Source organism: Phalangium opilio, unplaced genomic scaffold (genome assembly GCF_054372755.1).
Source record: "Phalangium opilio isolate 3A_F unplaced genomic scaffold, DU_Popi_V2 ptg000009l_1, whole genome shotgun sequence".
NCBI classification, from domain to species: domain Eukaryota; kingdom Metazoa; phylum Arthropoda; class Arachnida; order Opiliones; family Phalangiidae; genus Phalangium; species Phalangium opilio.
This window is the reverse complement of record NW_028324146.1, coordinates 7,610,745-7,633,966: the sequence shown is the minus strand read 5'-3', so window position 1 is coordinate 7,633,966 and position 23,222 is coordinate 7,610,745. Positions and strand designations below refer to the sequence as shown.

Here is a 23,222-nt window from a genome sequence, read left to right as displayed (position 1 = left end):
AAGTCCTAGCTCTCGAAGCTTTGTATTATAACCCCGTGAAAGTCCTAGCTCTCGAAGCTTTGTATTATAACCCCGTGAAAGCCATAGCTCTCGAAGCTTTGTATTATAACCCGAAAGGGTCTGTGAAAGTCCGAGCTCTCGAAGCTTTGTATTGTAACCCGAAAGGGTTAGTGAAAGTCCTAGCTCTCGAAGCTTTGTATTATAACCCGAAAGGGTTAGTGAAAGTCCTAGCTCTCGAAGCTTTGTATTATAACCCGAAAGGGTTAGTGAAAGCCCTAGCTCTCGAAGCTTTGTATTATAACCCGAAAGGGTTAGTGAAAGCCCTAGCTCTCGAAGCTTTGTATTATAACCCGAAAGGGTTAGTGAAAGCCCTAGCTCTCGAAGCTTTGTATTATAACCCGAAAGGGTTAGTGAAAGCCCTAGCTCTCGAAGCTTTGTATTATAACCCGAAAGGGTTAGTGAAAGCCCTAGCTCTCGAAGCTTTGTATTATAACCCGAAAGGGTTAGTGAAAGCCCTAGCTCTCGAAGCTTTGTATTATAACCCGAAAGGGTTAGTGAAAGCCCTATTTCTCGAAGCTTTGTATTATAACCCGAAAGGGTTAGTCAAAGCCCTAGCTCTCGAAGCTTTGTATTATAACCCGAAAGGGTTAGTCAAAGCCCTAGCTCTCGAAGCTTTGTATTATAACCCGAAAGGGTTAGTCAAAGCCCTAGCTCTCGAAGCTTTGTATTATAACCCGAAAGGGTTAGTCAAAGCCCTAGCTCTCGAAGCTTTGTATTATAACCCGAAAGGGTTAGTCAAAGCCCTAGCTCTCGAAGCTTTGTAAAGTCAGCCGTAATCAATGGTTGATGGAAATCCTAGCTCTCGAAGCTTTGTAAAGTCAGTCGTAATCAATGGTTGATGGAAATCCTAGCTCTCGAAGCTTTGTATTATAACCCGAAAGGGTCTGTGAAAGTCCTAGCTCTCGAAGCTTTGTATTATAACCCGAAAGGGTCTGTGAAGGTCCTAGCTCTCGAAGCTTTGTATTATAACCCGAAAGGGTCTGTGAAAGTCCTAGCTCTCGAAGCTTTGTATTATAACCCGAAAGGGCCTGTGAAAGTCCTAGCTCTCGAAGCTTTGTATTATAACCCGAAAGGGTCTGTGAAAGTCCTAGCTCTCGAAGCTTTGTATTATAACCCGAAAGGGTCTGTGAAAGTCCTAGCTCTCGAAGCTTTGTATTATAACCCGAAAGGGTCTGTGAAAGTCCTAGCTCTCGAAGCTTTGTATTATAACCCGAAAGGGTCTGTGAAAGTCCTAGCTCTCGAAGCTTTGTATTATAACCCGAACGGGTCTGTGAAAGTCCTAGCTCTCGAAGCTTTGTATTATAACCCGAAAGGGTCTGTGAAAGTCCTAGCTCTCGAAGCTTTGTATTATAACCCGAAAGGGTCTGTGAAAGTCCTAGCTCTCGAAGCTTTGTATTATAACCCGAAAGGGTCTGTGAAAGTCCTAGCTCTCGAAGCTTTGTATTATAACCCGAAAGGGTCTGTGAAAGTCCTAGCTCTCGAAGCTTTGTATTATAACCCGAAAGGGTCTTTGAAAGTCCTAGCTCTCGAAGCTTTGTATTAGAACCCGAAAGGGTTAGTGATAGTCCTAGCTCTCGAAGCTTTGTATTATAACCCGAAAGGGTTAGTGATAGTCCTAGCTCTCGAAGCTTTGTATTATAACCCGAAAGGTTTAGTGATAATCCTAGCTCTCGAAGCTTTGTATTATAACCGAAAGGGTTAGTGATAGTCCTAGCTCTCGAAGCTTTGTATTATAACCCGAAAGGGTTAGTGAAAGTCCTAGCTCTCGAAGCTTTGTATTATAACCCGAAAGGGTTAGTGAAAGTCCTAGCTCTCGAAGCTTTGTAAAGTCAGCCGTAATCAATGGTTGATGGAAATCCTAGCTCTATAGGAGCTTTGTATGATGAAACAGGTATCTTTGAAAGTAATGCATAATTTAGTGGCGTAGCGTGCGTGAGTGGGTGAAAGGATCTCTATTCTAGGGGATTAGATTGTACTGTTTAGTCGAAACTTGAAAGCGCTTCCCTAACATTGTAATGCTGATAATATTCATCAAAGCTGCTATAAGTATGCGAGTTGAGAAAAATTCTCGGAATTGAAATTGATCAAATGTATTAGTCTTCAATGTCTAAGTCGAGATTAACCAATCTCCTTATCTTGACAATCGAACAATAGGTATAAATCAACTTTTATCACCATACTAAAGACTTTGCATTGGAAAAAAACGCAAAATAAAAGTTTATTTAATGAAATACATTTCATTTTAATCCTTTAGAAAACAGTGAAACATTATCACAGCTTTATTACAGAGCTTAATAAGCATAATTGCGAAAAAAGGAGGGCAGAAAATCTATTGTTAGCCTCGGGTGGGATAACGTCACGCTACGCCACTACTATAGAAAGGGTTGCCCAAATTGAGTTCAAGTGCTAGCTGTAGAAGCTTTGCATAGTAACTCGGAAGGGTTAGTGATAGTCCTAGCTCTCGAAGCTTTGTATTATAACGCGAAAGGGTTAGAGATAGTCCTAGCTCTCGAAGCTTTGTATTACAACCCGAAAGGGTTAGTGATAGTCCTAGCTCTCGAAGCTTTGTATTATAACCCGAAAGGGTTAGTGATAGTCCTAGCTCTCGAAGCTTTGTATTATAACCCGAAAGGGTTAGTGATAGTCCTAGCTCTCGAAGCTTTGTATTATAACCCGAAAGGGTTAGTGAAAGTCCTAGCTCTCGAAGCTTTGTAAAGTCAGCCGTAATCAATGGTTGATGGAAATCCTAGCTCTCGAAGCTTTGTAAAGTCAGCCGTAATCAATGGTTGATGGAAATCCTAGCTCTCGAAGCTTTGTAAAGTCAGCCGTAATCAATGGTTGATGGAAATCCTAGCTCTGGAAGCTTTGTAAAGTCAGCCGTAATCAATGGTTGATGGAAATCCTAGCTCTCGAAGCTTTGTATTATAACCCGAAAGGGTCTGTGAAAGTCCTAGCTCTCGAAGCTTTGTATTATAACCCGAAAGGGTCTGTGAAGGTCCCAGCTCTCGAAGCTTTGTATTATAATCCGAAAGGGTCTGTGAAAGTCCTAGCTCTCGAAGCTTTGTATTATAATCCGAAAGGGTCTGTGAAAGTCCTAGCTCTCGAAGCTTTGTATTATAACCCGAAAGGGTCTGTGAAAGTCCTAGCTCTCGAAGCTTTGTATTATAACCCGAAAGGGTCTGTGAAAGTCCTAGCTCTCGAAGCTTTGTATTAAAATCCGAAAGGGTCTGTGAAAGTCCTAGCTCTCGAAGCTTTGTATTATAACCCGAAAGGGTCTGTGAAAGTCCTAGCTCTCGAAGCTTTGTATTATAACCCGAAAGGGTCTGTGAAAGTCCTAGCTCTCGAAGCTTTGTATTATAACCCGAAAGGGTCTGTGAAAGTCCTAGCTCTCGAAGCTTTGTATTATAACCCGAAAGGGTCTGTGAAAGTCCTAGCTCTCGAAGCTTTGTATTATAACCCGAAAGGGTCTGTGAAAGTCCTAGCTCTCGAAGCTTTGTATTATAACCCGAAAGGGTCTGTGAAAGTCCTAGCTCTCGAAGCTTTGTATTATAACCCGAAAGGGTCTGTGAAAGTCCTAGCTCTCGAAGCTTTGTATTATAACCCGAAAGGGTCTGTGAAAGTCCTAGCTCTCGAAGCTTTGTATTATAACCCGAAAGGGTCTGTGAAAGTCCTAGCTCTCGAAGCTTTGTATTAGAATCCGAAAGGGTTAGTGATAGTCCTAGCTCTCGAAGCTTTGTATTATAACCCGAAAGGGTTAGTGATAGTCCTAGCTCTCGAAGCTTTGTATTATAACCCGAAAGGTTTAGTGATAATCCTAGCTCTCGAAGCTTTGTATTATAACCCGAAAGGGTTAGTGATAGTCCTAGCTCTCGAAGCTTTGTATTATAACCCGAAAGGGTTAGTGAAAGTCCTAGCTCTCGAAGCTTTGTATTATAACCCCGTGAAAGTCCTAGCTCTCGAAGCTTTGTATTATAACCCCGTGAAAGCCATAGCTCTCGAAGCTTTGTATTATAACCCGAAAGGGTTAGTGAAAGCCCTAGCTCTCGAAGCTTTGTATTATAACCCGAAAGGGTTAGTGAAAGTCCGAGCTCTCGAAGCTTTGTATTGTAACCCGAAAGGGTTAGTGAAAGTCCTAGCTCTCGAAGCTTTGTATTATAACCCGAAAGGGTTAGTGAAAGTCCTAGCTCTCGAAGCTTTGTATTATAACCCGAAAGGGTTAGTGAAAGCCCTAGCTCTCGAAGCTTTGTATTATAACCCGAAAGGGTTAGTGAAAGCCCTAGCTCTCGAAGCTTTGTATTATAACCCGAAAGGGTTAGTGAAAGCCCTAGCTCTCGAAGCTTTGTATTATAACCCGAAAGGGTTAGTGAAAGCCCTAGCTCTCGAAGCTTTGTATTATAACCCGAAAGGGTTAGTGAAAGCCCTAGCTCTCGAAGCTTTGTATTATAACCCGAAAGGGTTAGTGAAAGCCCTAGCTCTCGAAGCTTTGTATTATAACCCGAAAGGGTTAGTGAAAGCCCTATTTCTCGAAGCTTTGTATTATAACCCGAAAGGGTTAGTCAAAGCCCTAGCTCTCGAAGCTTTGTATTATAACCCGAAAGGGTTAGTCAAAGCCCTAGCTCTCGAAGCTTTGTATTATAACCCGAAAGGGTTAGTCAAAGCCCTAGCTCTCGAAGCTTTGTATTATAACCCGAAAGGGTTAGTCAAAGCCCTAGCTCTCGAAGCTTTGTATTATAACCCGAAAGGGTTAGTCAAAGCCCTAGCTCTCGAAGCTTTGTAAAGTCAGCCGTAATCAATGGTTGATGGAAATCCTAGCTCTCGAAGCTTTGTAAAGTCAGTCGTAATCAATGGTTGATGGAAATCCTAGCTCTCGAAGCTTTGTATTATAACCCGAAAGGGTCTGTGAAAGTCCTAGCTCTCGAAGCTTTGTATTATAACCCGAAAGGGTCTGTGAAGGTCCTAGCTCTCGAAGCTTTGTATTATAACCCGAAAGGGTCTGTGAAAGTCCTAGCTCTCGAAGCTTTGTATTATAACCCGAAAGGGCCTGTGAAAGTCCTAGCTCTCGAAGCTTTGTATTATAACCCGAAAGGGTCTGTGAAAGTCCTAGCTCTCGAAGCTTTGTATTATAACCCGAAAGGGTCTGTGAAAGTCCTAGCTCTCGAAGCTTTGTATTATAACCCGAAAGGGTCTGTGAAAGTCCTAGCTCTCGAAGCTTTGTATTATAACCCGAAAGGGTCTGTGAAAGTCCTAGCTCTCGAAGCTTTGTATTATAACCCGAAAGGGTCTGTGAAAGTCCTAGCTCTCGAAGCTTTGTATTATAACCCGAACGGGTCTGTGAAAGTCCTAGCTCTCGAAGCTTTGTATTATAACCCGAAAGGGTCTGTGAAAGTCCTAGCTCTCGAAGCTTTGTATTATAACCCGAAAGGGTCTGTGAAAGTCCTAGCTCTCGAAGCTTTGTATTATAACCCGAAAGGGTCTGTGAAAGTCCTAGCTCTCGAAGCTTTGTATTATAACCCGAAAGGGTCTGTGAAAGTCCTAGCTCTCGAAGCTTTGTATTATAACCCGAAAGGGTCTTTGAAAGTCCTAGCTCTCGAAGCTTTGTATTAGAACCCGAAAGGGTTAGTGATAGTCCTAGCTCTCGAAGCTTTGTATTATAACCCGAAAGGGTTAGTGATAGTCCTAGCTCTCGAAGCTTTGTATTATAACCCGAAAGGTTTAGTGATAATCCTAGCTCTCGAAGCTTTGTATTATAACCGAAAGGGTTAGTGATAGTCCTAGCTCTCGAAGCTTTGTATTATAACCCGAAAGGGTTAGTGAAAGTCCTAGCTCTCGAAGCTTTGTATTATAACCCGAAAGGGTTAGTGAAAGTCCTAGCTCTCGAAGCTTTGTAAAGTCAGCCGTAATCAATGGTTGATGGAAATCCTAGCTCTATAGGAGCTTTGTATGATGAAACAGGTATCTTTGAAAGTAATGCATAATTTAGTGGCGTAGCGTGCGTGAGTGGGTGAAAGGATCTCTATTCTAGGGGATTAGATTGTACTGTTTAGTCGAAACTTGAAAGCGCTTCCCTAACATTGTAATGCTGATAATATTCATCAAAGCTGCTATAAGTATGCGAGTTGAGAAAAATTCTCGGAATTGAAATTGATCAAATGTATTAGTCTTCAATGTCTAAGTCGAGATTAACCAATCTCCTTATCTTGACAATCGAACAATAGGTATAAATCAACTTTTATCACCATACTAAAGACTTTGCATTGGAAAAAAACGCAAAATAAAAGTTTATTTAATGAAATACATTTCATTTTAATCCTTTAGAAAACAGTGAAACATTATCACAGCTTTATTACAGAGCTTAATAAGCATAATTGCGAAAAAAGGAGGGCAGAAAATCTATTGTTAGCCTCGGGTGGGATAACGTCACGCTACGCCACTACTATAGAAAGGGTTGCCCAAATTGAGTTCAAGTGCTAGCTGTAGAAGCTTTGCATAGTAACTCGGAAGGGTTAGTGATAGTCCTAGCTCTCGAAGCTTTGTATTATAACGCGAAAGGGTTAGAGATAGTCCTAGCTCTCGAAGCTTTGTATTATAACCCGAAAGGGTTAGTGATAGTCCTAGCTCTCGAAGCTTTGTATTATAACCCGAAAGGGTTAGTGATAGTCCTAGCTCTCGAAGCTTTGTATTATAACCCGAAAGGGTTAGTGATAGTCCTAGCTCTCGAAGCTTTGTATTATAACCCGAAAGGGTTAGTGAAAGTCCTAGCTCTCGAAGCTTTGTAAAGTCAGCCGTAATCAATGGTTGATGGAAATCCTAGCTCTCGAAGCTTTGTAAAGTCAGCCGTAATCAATGGTTGATGGAAATCCTAGCTCTCGAAGCTTTGTAAAGTCAGCCGTAATCAATGGTTGATGGAAATCCTAGCTCTGGAAGCTTTGTAAAGTCAGCCGTAATCAATGGTTGATGGAAATCCTAGCTCTCGAAGCTTTGTATTATAACCCGAAAGGGTCTGTGAAAGTCCTAGCTCTCGAAGCTTTGTATTATAACCCGAAAGGGTCTGTGAAGGTCCCAGCTCTCGAAGCTTTGTATTATAATCCGAAAGGGTCTGTGAAAGTCCTAGCTCTCGAAGCTTTGTATTATAATCCGAAAGGGTCTGTGAAAGTCCTAGCTCTCGAAGCTTTGTATTATAACCCGAAAGGGTCTGTGAAAGTCCTAGCTCTCGAAGCTTTGTATTATAACCCGAAAGGGTCTGTGAAAGTCCTAGCTCTCGAAGCTTTGTATTAAAATCCGAAAGGGTCTGTGAAAGTCCTAGCTCTCGAAGCTTTGTATTATAACCCGAAAGGGTCTGTGAAAGTCCTAGCTCTCGAAGCTTTGTATTATAACCCGAAAGGGTCTGTGAAAGTCCTAGCTCTCGAAGCTTTGTATTATAACCCGAAAGGGTCTGTGAAAGTCCTAGCTCTCGAAGCTTTGTATTATAACCCGAAAGGGTCTGTGAAAGTCCTAGCTCTCGAAGCTTTGTATTATAACCCGAAAGGGTCTGTAAAAGTCCTAGCTCTCGAAGCTTTGTATTACAACCCGAAAGGGTAAGTGATAGTCCTAGCTCTCGAAGCTTTGTATTACAACCCGAAAGGGTTAGTGATAGTCCTAGCTCTCGAAGCTTTGTATTACAACCCGAAAGGGTTAGTGATAGTCCAAGCTCTCGAAGCTTTGTATTACAACCCGAAAGGGTTAGTGATAGTCCAAGCTCTCGAAGCTTTGTATTTCAACCCGAAAGGGTTAGTGATAGTCCTAGCTCTCGAAGCTTTGTATTACAACCCGAAAGGGTTAGTGATAGTCCTAGCTCTCGAAGCTTTGTATTACAACCCGAAAGGGTTAGTGATAGTCCTAGCTCTCGAAGCTTTGTATTATAACCCGAAAGGGTTAGTGATAGTCCTAGCTCTCGAAGCTTTGTATTATAACCCGAAAGGGTTAGTGATAGTCCTAGCTCTCGAAGCTTTGTGTTATAACCCGAAAGGTTTAGTGATAGTCCTAGCTCTCGAAGCTTTGTATTATAACCCGAAAGGGTTAGTGATAGTCCTAGCTCTCGAAGCTTTGTATTATAACCCGAAAGGGTTAGTGATAGTCCTAGCTCTCGAAGCTTTGTATTATAACCCGAAAGGGTTAGTGAAAGTCCTAGCTCTCGAAGCTTTGTAAAGTCAGCCGTAATCAATGGTTGATGGAAATCCTAGCTCTATAGGAGCTTTGTATGATGAAACAGGTATCTTTGAAAGTAATGCATAATTTAGTGGCGTAGCGTGAGGGGGTGAAAGGATCTCTATTCTAGGGGATTAGATTGTACTGTTTAGTCGAAACTTGAAAGCGCTTCCCTAACATTGTAATGCTGATAATATTCATCAAAGTTGCTATAAGTATGCGAGTTGAGAGAAATTCTCGGAATTGAAATTGATCAAATGTATTAGTCTTCAATGTCTAAGTCGAGATTAACCAATCTCCTTATCTTGACAATCGAACAATAGGTATAAATCAACTTTTATCACCATACTAAAGACTTTGCATTGGAAAAAAACGCAAAATAAAAGTTTTTTAATGAAATACATTTCATTTTAATCCTTTAGAAAACAGTGAAACATTATCACAGCTTTATTACAGAGCTTAATAAGCATAATTGCGAAAAATGGAGGGCGGAAAATCTATTGTTAGCCTCGGGTGGGATAACGTCACGCTACGCCACTACTATAGAAAGGGTTGCCCAAATTGAGTTGAAGTGCTAGCTGTAGAAGCTTTGCATAGTAACTCGGAAGGGTTAGTGATAGTCCTAGCTCTCGAAGCTTTGTATTATAACCCGAAAGGGTTAGAGATAGTCCTAACTCTCGAAGCTTTGTATTATAACCCGAAAGGGTTAGTGATAGTCCTAGCTCTCGAAGCTTTGTATTATAACCCGAAAGGGTTAGTGATAGTCCTAGCTCTCGAAGCTTTGTATTATAACCCGAAAGGGTTAGTGAAAGTCCTAGCTCTCGAAGCTTTGTATTATAACCCGAAAGGGTTAGTCAAAGCCCTAGCTCTCGAAGCTTTGTATTATAACCCGAAAGGGTTAGTCAAAGCCCTAGCTCTCGAAGCTTTGTATTATAACCCGAAAGGGTTAGTCAAAGCCCTAGCTCTCGAAGCTTTGTATTATAACCCGAAAGGGTTAGTCAAAGCCCTAGCTCTCGAAGCTTTGTAAAGTCAGCCGTAATCAATGGTTGATGGAAATCCTAGCTCTAGAAGCTTTGTAAAGTCAGCCGTAATCAATGGTTGATGGAAATCCTAGCTCTCGAAGCTTTGTAAAGTCAGCCGTAATCAATGGTTGATGGAAATCCTAGCTCTGGAAGCTTTGTAAAGTCAGCCGTAATCAATGGTTGATGGAAATCCTAGCTCTCGAAGCTTTGTATTATAACCCGAAAGGGTCTGTGAAAGTCCTAGCTCTCGAAGCTTTGTATTATAACCCGAAAGGGTCTGTGAAGGTCCCAGCTCTCGAAGCTTTGTATTATAATCCGAAAGGGTCTGTGAAAGTCCTAGCTCTCGAAGCTTTGTATTATAATCCGAAAGGGTCTGTGAAAGTCCTAGCTCTCGAAGCTTTGTATTATAACCCGAAAGGGTCTGTGAAAGTCCTAGCTCTCGAAGCTTTGTATTATAACCCGAAAGGGTCTGTGAAAGTCCTAGCTCTCGAAGCTTTGTATTAAAATCCGAAAGGGTCTGTGAAAGTCCTAGCTCTCGAAGCTTTGTATTATAACCCGAAAGGGTCTGTGAAAGTCCTAGCTCTCGAAGCTTTGTATTATAACCCGAAAGGGTCTGTGAAAGTCCTAGCTCTCGAAGCTTTGTATTATAACCCGAAAGGTTCTGTGAAAGTCCTAGCTCTCGAAGCTTTGTATTATAACCCGAAAGGGTCTGTGAAAGTCCTAGCTCTCGAAGCTTTGTATTATAACCCGAAAGGGTCTGTAAAAGTCCTAGCTCTCGAAGCTTTGTATTACAACCCGAAAGGGTAAGTGATAGTCCTAGCTCTCGAAGCTTTGTATTACAACCCGAAAGGGTTAGTGATAGTCCTAGCTCTCGAAGCTTTGTATTACAACCCGAAAGGGTTAGTGATAGTCCAAGCTCTCGAAGCTTTGTATTACAACCCGAAAGGGTTAGTGATAGTCCAAGCTCTCGAAGCTTTGTATTTCAACCCGAAAGGGTTAGTGATAGTCCTAGCTCTCGAAGCTTTGTATTACAACCCGAAAGGGTTAGTGATAGTCCTAGCTCTCGAAGCTTTGTATTACAACCCGAAAGGGTTAGTGATAGTCCTAGCTCTCGAAGCTTTGTATTATAACCCGAAAGGGTTAGTGATAGTCCTAGCTCTCGAAGCTTTGTATTATAACCCGAAAGGGTTAGTGATAGTCCTAGCTCTCGAAGCTTTGTGTTATAACCCGAAAGGGTTAGTGATAGTCCTAGCTCTCGAAGCTTTGTATTATAACCCGAAAGGGTTAGTGATAGTCCTAGCTCTCGAAGCTTTGTATTATAACCCGAAAGGGTTAGTGATAGTCCTAGCTCTCGAAGCTTTGTATTACAACCCGAAAGGGTTAGTGATAGTCCTAGCTCTCGAAGCTTTGTATTATAACCCGAAAGGGTTAGTGATAGTCCTAGCTCTCGAAGCTTTGTATTATAACCCGAAAGGGTTAGTGATAGTCCTAGCTCTCGAAGCTTTGTGTTATAACCCGAAAGGTTTAGTGATAGTCCTAGCTCTCGAAGCTTTGTATTATAACCCGAAAGGGTTAGTGATAGTCCTAGCTCTCGAAGCTTTGTATTATAACCCGAAAGGGTTAGTGATAGTCCTAGCTCTCGAAGCTTTGTATTATAACCCGAAAGGGTTAGTGAAAGTCCTAGCTCTCGAAGCTTTGTAAAGTCAGCCGTAATCAATGGTTGATGGAAATCCTAGCTCTATAGGAGCTTTGTATGATGAAACAGGTATCTTTGAAAGTAATGCATAATTTAGTGGCGTAGCGTGAGGGGGTGAAAGGATCTCTATTCTAGGGGATTAGATTGTACTGTTTAGTCGAAACTTGAAAGCGCTTCCCTAACATTGTAATGCTGATAATATTCATCAAAGTTGCTATAAGTATGCGAGTTGAGAGAAATTCTCGGAATTGAAATTGATCAAATGTATTAGTCTTCAATGTCTAAGTCGAGATTAACCAATCTCCTTATCTTGACAATCGAACAATAGGTATAAATCAACTTTTATCACCATACTAAAGACTTTGCATTGGAAAAAAACGCAAAATAAAAGTTTTTTAATGAAATACATTTCATTTTAATCCTTTAGAAAACAGTGAAACATTATCACAGCTTTATTACAGAGCTTAATAAGCATAATTGCGAAAAATGGAGGGCGGAAAATCTATTGTTAGCCTCGGGTGGGATAACGTCACGCTACGCCACTACTATAGAAAGGGTTGCCCAAATTGAGTTGAAGTGCTAGCTGTAGAAGCTTTGCATAGTAACTCGGAAGGGTTAGTGATAGTCCTAGCTCTCGAAGCTTTGTATTATAACCCGAAAGGGTTAGAGATAGTCCTAACTCTCGAAGCTTTGTATTATAACCCGAAAGGGTTAGTGATAGTCCTAGCTCTCGAAGCTTTGTATTATAACCCGAAAGGGTTAGTGATAGTCCTAGCTCTCGAAGCTTTGTATTATAACCCGAAAGGGTTAGTGAAAGTCCTAGCTCTCGAAGCTTTGTATTATAACCCGAAAGGGTTAGTCAAAGCCCTAGCTCTCGAAGCTTTGTATTATAACCCGAAAGGGTTAGTCAAAGCCCTAGCTCTCGAAGCTTTGTATTATAACCCGAAAGGGTTAGTCAAAGCCCTAGCTCTCGAAGCTTTGTATTATAACCCGAAAGGGTTAGTCAAAGCCCTAGCTCTCGAAGCTTTGTAAAGTCAGCCGTAATCAATGGTTGATGGAAATCCTAGCTCTAGAAGCTTTGTAAAGTCAGCCGTAATCAATGGTTGATGGAAATCCTAGCTCTCGAAGCTTTGTAAAGTCAGCCGTAATCAATGGTTGATGGAAATCCTAGCTCTGGAAGCTTTGTAAAGTCAGCCGTAATCAATGGTTGATGGAAATCCTAGCTCTCGAAGCTTTGTATTATAACCCGAAAGGGTCTGTGAAAGTCCTAGCTCTCGAAGCTTTGTATTATAACCCGAAAGGGTCTGTGAAGGTCCCAGCTCTCGAAGCTTTGTATTATAATCCGAAAGGGTCTGTGAAAGTCCTAGCTCTCGAAGCTTTGTATTATAATCCGAAAGGGTCTGTGAAAGTCCTAGCTCTCGAAGCTTTGTATTATAACCCGAAAGGGTCTGTGAAAGTCCTAGCTCTCGAAGCTTTGTATTATAACCCGAAAGGGTCTGTGAAAGTCCTAGCTCTCGAAGCTTTGTATTAAAATCCGAAAGGGTCTGTGAAAGTCCTAGCTCTCGAAGCTTTGTATTATAACCCGAAAGGGTCTGTGAAAGTCCTAGCTCTCGAAGCTTTGTATTATAACCCGAAAGGGTCTGTGAAAGTCCTAGCTCTCGAAGCTTTGTATTATAACCCGAAAGGTTCTGTGAAAGTCCTAGCTCTCGAAGCTTTGTATTATAACCCGAAAGGGTCTGTGAAAGTCCTAGCTCTCGAAGCTTTGTATTATAACCCGAAAGGGTCTGTAAAAGTCCTAGCTCTCGAAGCTTTGTATTACAACCCGAAAGGGTAAGTGATAGTCCTAGCTCTCGAAGCTTTGTATTACAACCCGAAAGGGTTAGTGATAGTCCTAGCTCTCGAAGCTTTGTATTACAACCCGAAAGGGTTAGTGATAGTCCAAGCTCTCGAAGCTTTGTATTACAACCCGAAAGGGTTAGTGATAGTCCAAGCTCTCGAAGCTTTGTATTTCAACCCGAAAGGGTTAGTGATAGTCCTAGCTCTCGAAGCTTTGTATTACAACCCGAAAGGGTTAGTGATAGTCCTAGCTCTCGAAGCTTTGTATTACAACCCGAAAGGGTTAGTGATAGTCCTAGCTCTCGAAGCTTTGTATTATAACCCGAAAGGGTTAGTGATAGTCCTAGCTCTCGAAGCTTTGTATTATAACCCGAAAGGGTTAGTGATAGTCCTAGCTCTCGAAGCTTTGTGTTATAACCCGAAAGGGTTAGTGATAGTCCTAGCTCTCGAAGCTTTGTATTATAACCCGAAAGGGTTAGTGATAGTCCTAGCTCTCGAAGCTTTGTATTATAACCCGAAAGGGTTAGTGATAGTCCTAGCTCTCGAAGCTTTGTATTATAACCCGAAAGGGTTAGTGAAAGTCCTAGCTCTCGAAGCTTTGTAAAGTCAGCCGTAATCAATGGTTAATGGAAATCCTAGCTCTATAGGAGCTTTGTATGATGAAACAGGTATCTTTGAAAGTAATGCATAATTTAGTGGCGTAGCGTGAGGGGGTGAAAGAATCTCTATTCTAGGGGATTAGATTGTACTGTTTAGTCGAAACTTGAAAGCGCTTCCCTAACATTGTAATGCTGATAATATTCATCAAAGTTGCTATAAGTATGCGAGTTGAGAGAAATTCTCGGAATTGAAATTGATCAAATGTATTAGTCTTCAATGTCTAAGTCGAGATTAACCAATCTCCTTATCTTGACAATCGAACAATAGGTATAAATCAACTTTTATCACCATACTAAAGACTTTGCATTGGAAAAAAACGCAAAATAAAAGTTTTTTAATGAAATACATTTCATTTTAATCCTTTAGAAAACAGTGAAACATTATCACAGCTTTATTACAGAGCTTAATAAGCATAATTGCGAAAAAAGGAGTGCGGAAAATCTATTGTTAGCCTCGGGTGGGATAACGTCACGCTACGCCACTACTATAGAAAGGGTTGCCCAAATTGAGTTGAAGTGCTAGCTGTAGAAGCTTTGCATAGTAACTCGGAAGGGTTAGTGATAGTCCTAGCTCTCGAAGCTTTGTATTATAACCCGAAAGGGTTAGAGATAGTCCTAACTCTCGAAGCTTTGTATTATAACCCGAAAGGGTTAGTGATAGTCCTAGCTCTCGAAGCTTTGTATTATAACCCGAAAGGGTTAGTGATAGTCCTAGCTCTCGAAGCTTTGTATTATAACCCGAAAGGGTTAGTGAAAGTCCTAGCTCTCGAAGCTTTGTATTATAACCCGAAAGGGTTAGTCAAAGCCCTAGCTCTCGAAGCTTTGTATTATAACCCGAAAGGGTTAGTCAAAGCCCTAGCTCTCGAAGCTTTGTATTATAACCCGAAAGGGTTAGTCAAAGCCCTAGCTCTCGAAGCTTTGTATTATAACACGAAAGGGTTAGTCAAAGCCCTAGCTCTCGAAGCTTTGTAAAGTCAGCCGTAATCAATGGTTGATGGAAATCCTAGCTTTCGAAGCTTTGTAAAGTCAGCCGTAATCAATGGTTGATGGAAATCCTAGCTCTCGAAGCTTTGTAAAGTCAGCCGTAATCAATGGTTGATGGAAATCCTAGCTCTGGAAGCTTTGTAAACTCAGCCGTAATCAATGGTTGATGGAAATCCTAGCTCTCGAAGCTTTGTATTATAACCCGAAAGGGTCTGTGAAAGTCCTAGCTCTCGAAGCTTTGTATTATAACCCGAAAGGGTCTGTGAAAGTCCTAGCTCTCGAAGCTTTGTATTATAATCCGAAAGGGTCTGTGAAAGTCCTAGCTCTCGAAGCTTTGTATTATAACCCGAAAGGGTCTGTGAAAGTCCTAGCTCTCGAAGCTTTGTATTATAACCCGAAAGGGTTAGTCAAAGCCCTAGCTCTCGAAGCTTTGTAAAGTCAGCCGTAATCAATGGTTGATGGAAATCCTAGCTCTCGAAGCTTTGTAAAGTCAGCCGTAATCAATGGTTGATGGAAATCCTAGCTCTCGAAGCTTTGTAAAGTCAGCCGTAATCAATGGTTGATGGAAATCCTAGCTCTCGAAGCTTTGTAAAGTCAGCCGTAATCAATGGTTGATGGAAATCCTAGCTCTCGAAGCTTTGTATTATAACCCGAAAGGGTCTGTGAAAGTCCTAGCTCTCGAAGCTTTGTATTATAACCCGAAAGGGTCTGTGAAGGTCCTAGCTCTCGAAGCTTTGTATTATAATCCGAAAGGGTCTGTGAAAGTCCTAGCTCTCGAAGCTTTGTATTATAATCCGAAAGGGTCTGTGAAAGTCCTAGCTCTCGAAGCTTTGTATTATAACCCGAAAGGGTCTGTGAAAGTCCTAGCTCTCGAAGCTTTGTATTATAACCCGAAAGGGTCTGTGAAAGTCCTAGCTCTCGAAGCTTTGTATTATAATCCGAAAGGGTCTGTGAAAGTCCTAGCTCTCGAAGCTTTGTATTATAACCCGAAAGGGTCTGTGAAAGTCCTAGCTCTCGAAGCTTTGTATTATAACCCGAAAGGGTCTGTGAAAGTCCTAGCTCTCGAAGCTTTGTATTATAACCCGAAAGGGTCTGTAAAAGTCCTAGCTCTCGAAGCTTTGTATTACAACCCGAAAGGGTAAGTGATAGTCCTAGCTCTCGAAGCTTTGTATTACAACCCCAAAGGGTAAGTGATAGTCCTAGCTCTCGAAGCTTTGTATTACAACCCGAAAGGGTTAGTGATAGTCCTAGCTCTCGAAGCTTTGTATTACAACCCGAAAGGGTTAGTGATAGTCCAAGCTCTCGAAGCTTTGTATTACAACCCGAAAGGGTTAATGATAGTCCAAGCTCTCGAAGCTTTGTATTACAACCCGAAAGGGTTAGTGATAGTCCTAGCTCTCGAAGCTTTGTATTACAACCCGAAAGGGTTAGTGATAGTCCTAGCTCTCGAAGCTTTGTATTATAACCCGAAAGGGTTAGTGATAGTCCTAGCTCTCGAAGCTTTGTATTATAACCCGAAAGGGTTAGTGATAGTCCTAGCTCTCGAAGCTTTGTGTTATAACCCGAAAGGGTTAGTGATAGTCCTAGCTCTCGAAGCTTTGTATTATAACCCGAAAGGGTTAGTGATAGTCCTAGCTCTCGAAGCTTTGTATTATAACCCGAAAGGGTTAGTGATAGTCCTAGCTCTCGAAGCTTTGTATTATAACCCGAAAGGGTTAGTGAAAGTCCTAGCTCTCGAAGCTTTGTAAAGTCAGCCGTAATCAATGGTTGATGGAAATCCTAGCTCTATAGGAGCTTTGTATGATGAAACAGGTATCTTTGAAAGTAATGCATAATTTAGTGGCGTAGCGTGAGGGGGTGAAAGGATCTCTATTCTAGGGGATTAGATTGTACTGTTTAGTCGAAACTTGAAAGCGCTTCCCTAACATTGTAATGCTGATAATATTCATCAAAGTTGCTATAAGTATGCGAGTTGAGAGAAATTCTCGGAATTGAAATTGATCAAATGTATTAGTCTTCAATGTCTAAGTCGAGATTAACCAATCTCCTTATCTTGACAATCGAACAATAGGTATAAATCAACTTTTATCACCATACTAAAGACTTTGCATTGGAAAAAAACGCAAAATAAAAGTTTTTTAATGAAATACATTTCATTTTAATCCTTTAGAAAACAGTGAAACATTATCACAGCTTTATTACAGAGCTTAATAAGCATAATTGCGAAAAAAGGAGGGCGGAAAATCTATTGTTAGCCTCGGGTGGGATAACGTCACGCTACGCCACTACTATAGAAAGGGTTGCCCAAATTGAGTTGAAGTGCTAGCTGTAGAAGCTTTGCATAGTAACTCGGAAGGGTTAGTGATAGTCCTAGCTCTCGAAGCTTTGTATTATAACCCGAAAGGGTTAGAGATAGTCCTAGCTCTCGAAGCTTTGTATTATAACCCGAAAGGGTTAGTGATAGTCCTAGCTCTCGAAGCTTTGTATTATAACCCGAAAGGGTTAGTGATAGTCCTAGCTCTCGAAGCTTTGTATTATAACCCGAAACGGTTAGTGAAAGTCCTAGCTCTCGAAGCTTTGTATTATAACCCGAAAGGGTTAGTCAAAGCCCTAGCTCTCGAAGCTTTGTATTATAACCCGAAAGGGTTAGTCAAAGCCCTAGCTCTCGAAGCTTTGTATTATAACCCGAAAGGGTTAGTCAAAGCCCTAGCTCTCGAAGCTTTGTATTATAACCCGAAAGGGTTAGTCAAAGCCCTAGCTCTCGAAGCTTTGTAAAGTCAGCCGTAATCAATGGTTGATGGAAATCCTAGCTCTCGAAGCTTTGTAAAGTCAGCCGTAATCAATGGTTGATGGAAATCCTAGCTCTCGAAGCTTTGTAAAGTCAGCCGTAATCAATGGTTGATGGAAATCCTAGCTCTCGAAGCTTTGTAAAGTTAGCCGTAATCAATGGTTGATGGAAATCCTAGCTCTCGAAGCTTTGTATTATAACCCGAAAGGGTCTGTGAAAGTCCTAGCTCTCGAAGCTTTGTATTATAACCCGAAAGGGTTAGTCAAAGCCCTAGCTCTCGAAGCTTTGTAAAGTCAGCCGTAATCAATGGTTGATGGAAATCCTAGCTCTCGAAGCTTTGTAAAGTCAGCCGTAATCAATGGTTGATGGAAATCCTAGCTCTCGAAGCTTTGTAAAGTTAGCCGTAATCAATGGTTGATGGAAATCCTAGCTCTCGAAGCTTTGTATTATAACCCGAAAGGGTCTGTGAAAGTCCTAGCTCTCGAAGCTTTGTATTATAATCCGAAAGGGTTAGTGATAGTCCTAGCTCTCGAAGCTTTGTATTATAACCCGAAAGGGTTAGTGATAGTCCTAGCTCTCGAAGCTTTGTATTATAACCCGAAACGGTTAGTGAAAGTCCTAGCTCTCGAAGCTTTGTATTATAACCCGAAAGGGTTAGTCAAAGCCCTAGCTCTCGAAGCTTTGTATTATAACCCGAAAGGGTTAGTCAAAGCCCTAGCTCTCGAAGCTTTGTATTATAACCCGAAAGGGTTAGTCAAAGCCCTAGCTCTCGAAGCTTTGTATTATAACCCGAAAGGGTTAGTCAAAGCCCTAGCTCTCGAAGCTTTGTAAAGTCAGCCGTAATCAATGGTTGATGGAAATCCTAGCTCTCGAAGCTTTGTAAAGTCAGCCGTAATCAATGGTTGATGGAAATCCTAGCTCTCGAAGCTTTGTAAAGTCAGCCGTAATCAATGGTTGATGGAAATCCTAGCTCTCGAAGCTTTGTAAAGTCAGCCGTAATCAATGGTTGATGGAAATCCTAGCTCTCGAAGCTTTGTATTATAACCCGAAAGGGTCTGTGAAAGTCCTAGCTCTCGAAGCTTTGTATTATAACCCGAAAGGGTTAGTCAAAGCCCTAGCTCTCGAAGCTTTGTAAAGTCAGCCGTAATCAATGGTTGATGGAAATCCTAGCTCTCGAAGCTTTGTAAAGTCAGCCGTAATCAATGGTTGATGGAAATCCTAGCTCTCGAAGCTTTGTAAAGTTAGCCGTAATCAATGGTTGATGGAAATCCTAGCTCTCGAAGCTTTGTATTATAACCCGAAAGGGTCTGTGAAAGTCCTAGCTCTCGAAGCTTTGTATTATAATCCGAAAGGGTCTGTGAAAGTCCTAGCTCTCGAAGCTTTGTATTATAACCCGAAAGGGTCTGTGAAAGTCCTAGCTCTCGAAGCTTTGTATTATAACCCGAAAGGGTCTGTGAAAGTCCTAGCTCTCGAAGCTTTGTATTATAATCCGAAAGGGTCTGTGAAAGTCCTAGCTCTCGAAGCTTTGTATTATAACCCGAAAGGGTCTGTGAAAGTCCTAGCTCTCGAAGCTTTGTATTATAACCCGAAAGGGTTAGTCAAAGCCCTAGCTCTCGAAGCTTTGTAAAGTCAGCCGTAATCAATGGTTGATGGAAATCCTAGCTCTCGAAGCTTTGTAAAGTCAGCCGTAATCAATGGTTGATGGAAATCCTAGCTCTCGAAGCTTTGTAAAGTCAGCCGTAATCAATGGTTGATGGAAATCCTAGCTCTCGAAGCTTTGTAAAGTTAGCCGTAATCAATGGTTGATGGAAATCCTAGCTCTCGAAGCTTTGTATTATAACCCGAAAGGGTCTGTGAAAGTCCTAGCTCTCGAAGCTTTGTATTATAACCCGAAAGGGTTAGTCAAAGCCCTAGCTCTCGAAGCTTTGTAAAGTCAGCCGTAATCAATGGTTGATGGAAATCCTAGCTCTCGAAGCTTTGTAAAGTCAGCCGTAATCAATGGTTGATGGAAATCCTAGCTCTCGAAGCTTTGTAAAGTTAGCCGTAATCAATGGTTGATGGAAATCCTAGCTCTCGAAGCTTTGTATTATAACCCGAAAGGGTCTGTGAAAGTCCTAGCTCTCGAAGCTTTGTATTATAATCCGAAAGGGTTAGTGATAGTCCTAGCTCTCGAAGCTTTGTATTATAACCCGAAAGGGTTAGTGATAGTCCTAGCTCTCGAAGCTTTGTATTATAACCCGAAACGGTTAGTGAAAGTCCTAGCTCTCGAAGCTTTGTATTATAACCCGAAAGGGTTAGTCAAAGCCCTAGCTCTCGAAGCTTTGTATTATAACCCGAAAGGGTTAGTCAAAGCCCTAGCTCTCGAAGCTTTGTATTATAACCCGAAAGGGTTAGTCAAAGCCCTAGCTCTCGAAGCTTTGTATTATAACCCGAAAGGGTTAGTCAAAGCCCTAGCTCTCGAAGCTTTGTAAAGTCAGCCGTAATCAATGGTTGATGGAAATCCTAGCTCTCGAAGCTTTGTAAAGTCAGCCGTAATCAATGGTTGATGGAAATCCTAGCTCTCGAAGCTTTGTAAAGTCAGCCGTAATCAATGGTTGATGGAAATCCTAGCTCTCGAAGCTTTGTAAAGTCAGCCGTAATCAATGGTTGATGGAAATCCTAGCTCTCGAAGCTTTGTATTATAACCCGAAAGGGTCTGTGAAAGTCCTAGCTCTCGAAGCTTTGTATTATAACCCGAAAGGGTTAGTCAAAGCCCTAGCTCTCGAAGCTTTGTAAAGTCAGCCGTAATCAATGGTTGATGGAAATCCTAGCTCTCGAAGCTTTGTAAAGTCAGCCGTAATCAATGGTTGATGGAAATCCTAGCTCTCGAAGCTTTGTAAAGTTAGCCGTAATCAATGGTTGATGGAAATCCTAGCTCTCGAAGCTTTGTATTATAACCCGAAAGGGTCTGTGAAAGTCCTAGCTCTCGAAGCTTTGTATTATAATCCGAAAGGGTCTGTGAAAGTCCTAGCTCTCGAAGCTTTGTATTATAACCCGAAAGGGTCTGTGAAAGTCCTAGCTCTCGAAGCTTTGTATTATAACCCGAAAGGGTCTGTGAAAGTCCTAGCTCTCGAAGCTTTGTATTATAATCCGAAAGGGTCTGTGAAAGTCCTAGCTCTCGAAGCTTTGTATTATAACCCGAAAGGGTCTGTGAAAGTCCTAGCTCTCGAAGCTTTGTATTATAACCCGAAAGGGTTAGTCAAAGCCCTAGCTCTCGAAGCTTTGTAAAGTCAGCCGTAATCAATGGTTGATGGAAATCCTAGCTCTCGAAGCTTTGTAAAGTCAGCCGTAATCAATGGTTGATGGAAATCCTAGCTCTCGAAGCTTTGTAAAGTCAGCCGTAAGCAATGGTTGATGGAAATCCTAGCTCTCGAAGCTTTGTATTATAACCCGAAAGGGTCTGTGAAAGTCCTAGCTCTCGAAGCTTTGTATTATAACCCGAAAGGGTCTGTGATAGTCCTAGCTCTCGAAGCTTTGTATTATAACCCGAAAGGGTCTGTGAAGGTCCTAGCTCTCGAAGCTTTGTATTATAATCCGAAAGGGTCTGTGAAAGTCCTAGCTCTCGAAGCTTTGTATTATAATCTGAAAGGGTCTGTGAAAGTCCTAGCTCTCGAAGCTTTGTATTATAACCCGAAAGGGTCTGTGAAAGTCCTAGCTCTCGAAGCTTTGTATTATAACCCGAAAGGGTCTGTGAAAGTCCTAGCTCTCGAAGCTTTGTATTATAATCCGAAAGGGTCTGTGAAAGTCCTAGCTCTCGAAGCTTTGTATTATAACCCGAAAGGGTCTGTGAAAGTCCTAGCTCTCGAAGCTTTGTATTATAACCCGAAAGGGTCTGTGAAAGTCCTAGCTCTCGAAGCTTTGTATTATAACCCGAAAGGGTCTGTGAAAGTCCTAGCTCTCGAAGCTTTGTATTATAACCCGAAAGGGTCTGTGAAAGTCCTAGCTCTCGAAGCTTTGTATTATAACCCGAAAGGGTCTGTGAAAGTCCTAGCTCTCGAAGCTTTGTATTATAACCCGAAAGGGTCTGTGAAAGTCCTAGCTCTCGAAGCTTTGTATTATAACCCGAAAGGGTCTGTGAAAGTCCTAGCTCTCGAAGCTTTGTATTATAACCCGAAAGGGTCTGTGAAAGTCCTAGCTCTCGAAGCTTTGTATTATAACCCGAAAGGGTTTGTGAAAGTCCTAGCTCTCGAAGCTTTGTATTATAACCCGAAAGGGTCTGTGAAAGTCCTAGCTCTCGAAGCTTTGTATTATAACCCGAAAGGGTCTGTGAAAGTCCTAGCTCTCGAAGCTTTGTATTATAACCCGAAAGGGTCTGTGAAAGTCCTAGCTCTCGAAGCTTTGTATTATAACCCGAAAGGGTCTGTGAAAGTCCTAGCTCTCGAAGCTTTGTATTATAACCCGAAAGGGTCTGTGAAAGTCCTAGCTCTCGAAGCTTTGTATTATAACCCGAAAGGGTCTGTGAAAGTCCTAGCTCTCGAAGCTTTGTATTATAACCCGAAAGGGTCTGTAAAAGTCCTAGCTCTCGAAGCTTTGTATTACAACCCGAAAGGGTTAGTGATAGTCCTAGCTCTCGAAGCTTTGTATTACAACCCGAAAGGGTTAGTGATAGTCCTAGCTCTCGAAGCTTTGTATTACAACCCGAAAGGGTTAGTGATAGTCCAAGCTCTCGAAGCTTTGTATTACAACCCGAAAGGGTTAGTGATAGTCCTAGCTCTCGAAGCTTATGTATTACAACCCGAAAGGGTTAGTGATAGTCCTAGCTCTCGAAGCTTTGTATTACAACCCGAAAGGGTTAGTGATAGTCCTAGCTCTCGAAGCTTTGTATTATAACCCGAAAGGGTCTGTGAAGGTCCTAGCTCTCGAAGCTTTGTATTATAATCCGAAAGGGTCTGTGAAAGTCCTAGCTCTCGAAGCTTTGTATTATAATCCGAAAGGGTCTGTGAAAGTCCTAGCTCTCGAAGCTTTGTATTATAACCCGAAAGGGTCTGTGAAAGTCCTAGCTCTCGAAGCTTTGTATTATAACCCGAAAGGGTCTGTGATAGTCCTAGCTCTCGAAGCTTTTGTATTATAACCCGAAAGGGTCTGTGAAGGTCCTAGCTCTCGAAGCTTTGTATTATAATCCGAAAGGGTCTGTGAAAGTCCTAGCTCTCGAAGCTTTGTATTATAATCTGATAGGGTCTGTGAAAGTCCTAGCTCTCGAAGCTTTGTATTATAACCCGAAAGGGTCTGTGAAAGTCCTAGCTCTCGAAGCTTTGTATTATAACCCGAAAGGGTCTGTGAAAGTCCTAGCTCTCGAAGCTTTGTATTATAATCCGAAAGGGTCTGTGAAAGTCCTAGCTCTCGAAGCTTTGTATTATAACCCGAAAGGGTCTGTGAAAGTCCTAGCTCTCGAAGCTTTGTATTATAACCCGAAAGGGTCTGTGAAAGTCCTAGCTCTCGAAGCTTTGTATTATAACCCGAAAGGGTCTGTGAAAGTCCTAGCTCTCGAAGCTTTGTATTATAACCCGAAAGGGTCTGTGAAAGTCCTAGCTCTCGAAGCTTTGTATTATAACCCGAAAGGGTCTGTGAAAGTCCTAGCTCTCGAAGCTTTGTATTATAACCCGAAAGGGTCTGTGAAAGTCCTAGCTCTCGAAGCTTTGTATTATAACCCGAAAGGGTCTGTGAAAGTCCTAGCTCTCGAAGCTTTGTATTATAACCCGAAAGGGTCTGTGAAAGTCCTAGCTCTCGAAGCTTTGTATTATAACCCGAAAGGGTCTGTGAAAGTCCTAGCTCTCGAAGCTTTGTATTATAACCCGAAAGGGTCTGTGAAAGTCCTAGCTCTCGAAGCTTTGTATTATAACCCGAAAGGGTCTGTGAAAGTCCTAGCTCTCGAAGCTTTGTATTATAACCCGAAAGGGTCTGTGAAAGTCCTAGCTCTCGAAGCTTTGTATTATAACCCGAAAGGGTCTGTGAAA

The 23,222-nt window shown here is 41.8% G+C and overlaps 1 protein-coding gene across 1 annotated transcript in view; it reads left to right on the top strand.

The window, feature by feature from the left end:
• The window catches only part of LOC149713629 (uncharacterized), a 59,686-nt gene that overhangs the window by 26,900 nt on the left and 9,564 nt on the right, over positions 1-23,222 (top strand). The gene's annotated exons all lie outside the window — the stretch shown is intronic.